Source organism: Myotis davidii, unplaced genomic scaffold (genome assembly GCF_000327345.1).
Source record: "Myotis davidii unplaced genomic scaffold, ASM32734v1 scaffold59, whole genome shotgun sequence".
Classification (NCBI taxonomy): Eukaryota; Metazoa; Chordata; class Mammalia; order Chiroptera; family Vespertilionidae; genus Myotis; species Myotis davidii.
The window spans coordinates 516851-520528 of NW_006293001.1; the positions used below are offsets into that span (position 1 = coordinate 516851).

Consider the following 3678-nt stretch of genomic DNA (forward strand, 5'->3'; position numbering starts at 1 on the left):
CGGCTCGCTGCTGAGCCAATGGCTCCCTCAGTCTTGGTCCGTGGCTGTCATGTCACCATCTTCTTTTTAGGGTAGATCTCACCCCTCATTGTAACGAAGTCTAAGAATCTAAAGCACACAGAGGCCAAGTACCTGGTTAAATCAACCAAGAAGGGGTAGCCGCCCCCAAGTGTGGGAATGACTGCTTTATATGATGGCAGCTTGCAGTCGTCTTTTCCAGTGTAAAGTGAAATGAGATCATAAATATTTTCACCTTTTGGATTGCTCACCCACCTGACACATCTGGTGGACTCCAGGCCTTTCGGCCGCAAGCCCTGGCATGCCCGGCTGCCTGCACAGGCTCTGAGGCAGTTCCCAGGGAGCCGGGCCCTCCCTGTGAGCCACCTCCATGATAACAGTCATACCTGCCCCCCCTTTTAGCAGGAGGGTGACCGATGTGGTCATGCAGCAATGGACAGACGGAGCCCTGTATGCTCCAGGCATGCCTTCCACGTCTCACTTTGGGTTCTTCAGACTCACCTGGGAAGGGCACCACATGCCCCAGAGATGACACTCCCGGGAGACTTCTGCACCTCTTTCTCCCCGCCCCCCCCCCCCCCCTGGGGACTTGGGCTTGCAGAGGGCTTCCCATGCCCCGTGGGGCTTAGCTCTGCCCCTTTTCTCCTTTCCCTGCCTTCTTGGTGGATTCTTTTCCTTCTCCTCCCCTACAGAGGGGAGGGGTGGCAATGCTGATGGAGAAGCCTAGGGTCCAAGGGACCTAGCAGTGCTCTGCCCCGGGAGCCCTGCTGCCCAGTACAGGGCCCTGGGTGGGTTAGAGAAAGGCCACCACCTCCAGGTGAACGCAGACAGGGCATTTGCAGAGATAAAGTGCTGCCTCGTGCCTGTGGACTTGCCCCCTCTTAGGGTTCAAGACTTGATGGGCAAGGGGCTCATTGGATTTCATTCTGACTTGCCCCTCCACCAGGCGCCTGGGAGCAGAGCACCCCTGGAGGACTGCTCACGGGACCCTGGGCTCTGCTCGCCCCTTTGCATGTTTGCACCTCTGTCCAGACCTGAGGTTTGAGTGCCTGTGTCTCAGCTGAACCCACACACAAGCTTAGGGGGGGACGGACAGGGAAGCTGTTTTTGTAGTTATGGGAATTAGCTTCAGGCGGCTTCTACCGATCAAAGGAAGCTCTTCCTGTCTAAATGGAGCTACTGTCACAGAAAGGTGGCGAACACAGCTGAGTTTAGTCCTCACGTAATAAAATATTTGTATTAAGAATTTTTGTTCTACTTAGATTTTATAGAAATTGGGTTGAATTTACTATAATAATGACATTGTTTCATCTTTTGTCTCAGCAAAAGTATACCTTTTGGCTTGTCCATAATTAAGAAAATTCTATAACAATGGCGAGGAAGAAAGAAATAAAGAATAACAATGGCAATATCTGTTTTTACTATTTTAATGAATTGCGGGCACAGACATTATTCTTCCAATACGGAGAAAATTAAATGGGAAACGTCATACTCTGTTGAATATGAGCTTTTAAGACAGAAAATTGAAGGTACAGCATAACAATATAATGACCTTGACCCTCCTGGGATTATAAACTTTTCTGTCTAACATACTTGCACTTTTACGAGTCTTTCATCTTTGCTTTGTTTTAGAGAACTCCTGTGACACCTGCATCTACACTGTCCCTGAAATTCTACAACTTGCTTATAGAATTTTGAGGCTTTCCATTATCCTTCTGTTTCCTTTTATCTTTCAAGAAAAAAAAATAAAAGGGTTTTCACAGAATCTTGAACAAATTACAGTAATTTAAAATTATGCATGCAATTAAGGAACTTTTTTTAGAGAGTATTAAATGTTGTCATACAGGCATGGATGTCATTTTGAGCAATAATTGCAGTTTGCCACTTTAGTAAATTAAAGTGACTTTGCTTCGGAATGATTGCTTGGTAGATGAATTTTAATTTTAATGGCATGCCAGTGACTTCTAACAATGGAGGCTCCTGTTACCAGGCCAGCGTCGTGCCAGCCCAGCCCTGGCGGCCCACTGGGGTCCTTGCCACCCGGCCTCCAGGCTCCCATCCAGCTGGCTGTCTGGCTCACACTGTCCCATCAGACTGGCTGCCAGGCCACGGGCTTCCCAAGGCTATGGACGTGGGAGAATTTGCGTTGCGATTCTTCGCTCAGCTGAAGGCAGGGGGGAGAGGAGACAGAGTGAAGCAGGGACTTGGCCTTCCTTCCCGTGGCGGAGAGGGTCCAGGAGGATTCTGCGCGACAGTTGGGCAGCACAGCACGCCGTGTCAACCTGCTGTCATGGCTGTGACCCTCCATAACTATTGAGGAAACTGGTACTTGCACCTGCCGACCATGCTGGCCAGCGCCTCGCCAGTGCCTCATGATCACATCGCTTTGCCTACCTCCAGCCCCTTTGTTGCTTTCTTGCACTCATTAAACCCAGAAGTTTATAGATAATATTGCCATTTCTAAGTGTTATCCAAGGAGACTGTCTGTGATGGTGATGGTTGGAAAATTTCCGTGTTGGGAGGAAAATGTGGAGGACAAGCCACTTAAACCCTGTCCTTGAATGCAGAGTGATCTTAGCTGGAGCTGCTGCTTACGCCACTGGACTGCTCTATGGCAGTGGTTCGCTTTGTGCCCAGGAATAATCTGTGCTTTGTCCCCTCTGAGCCTCAGTTCTCTAACCTATAAATTGGAGGGAACAAAAGAGCCTTTCTCATAAGGATGGGAAACCTCACTGAGGTGTTAAAGCTCTTGGAAAATACTGGACATTTATTACATGGGCAAGTGACTTATTCTCATTTGTGCCTTGTCTCCTTCCCGGAGACCGAGACTCGGCTGTAGGCACCTGAGAACTCCTGGATGTGTCTGTGGCTGGTGGTGAGAGGAGCTGCCCACCGTGAGTTTTTGTTGGGTCCAGGTGACTCCTGTCTGCTCTCAAATAAGCGTGAGGTCTCCTGTGCTCGCTCGGGGCTGGTGAACAGCTCGGGGAGAAGAGACCTCGGTGGCCAGGTGCCTGGGGCAGAGCACCCTCCTGTGCCTTCCAGCATCAGGGACCTGGGTTCCGGTCTCTTCTGAAGATTCTGTGAAAAGTGATTGCAGTGATAGCAGTTGAACTTATTTAGCATTTGCAGGATGCCGAGGAGTGTGCTAAGTGCTTTATGTGTGTCTATGTGTGTCACGTTCATTTTTAATCTTCACAGCAACCCAGTGAGGTGAAGCTGTTCTTATCTCCACTTCTCGGATGAGGATGTGAGCAGTTAGTAGCTGCCCCAAATCACACAGCTGGAAGGTACCTGGCTAAGAGCAAGCCCATGCCCCATGGGTGCATTGGTCATCGCCCTGGCTGCCAATCAGAATCACCGGGGACCTCGGTGCCCGAACCAAGGCAGAGTCTCCACGGGGGCTTGGGCATTGGAAACTTTCAGGCTCCCAGATGGTTTCAGTGTGCAGCAGGTGAAGAACCATGGGTTAGCCGTGGCCGGGGTTTCTCAGTGATTAGAGCGTTCGCCCTCGCACCAAAGGGTTTTGGGTTCGACTCTCTGTCTAGGGCCTGTGCCTGGGTTGCAGGTTCAATCCCTGGCCCAGTTGGGATGTGTGCTGGAGGCAACCGATCGATGTGCTTCTCTCACATTGATGTTTCTTTCTCCGTCCCCTCCCCTCCA

General features: G+C 50.4%; 1 protein-coding gene across 1 annotated transcript in view; it reads left to right on the top strand.

The window, feature by feature from the left end:
* TANC1 (tetratricopeptide repeat, ankyrin repeat and coiled-coil containing 1) overlaps positions 1-3678 on the top strand; it is a 176040-nt gene that overhangs the window by 136227 nt on the left and 36135 nt on the right. The window lies entirely within an intron of this gene.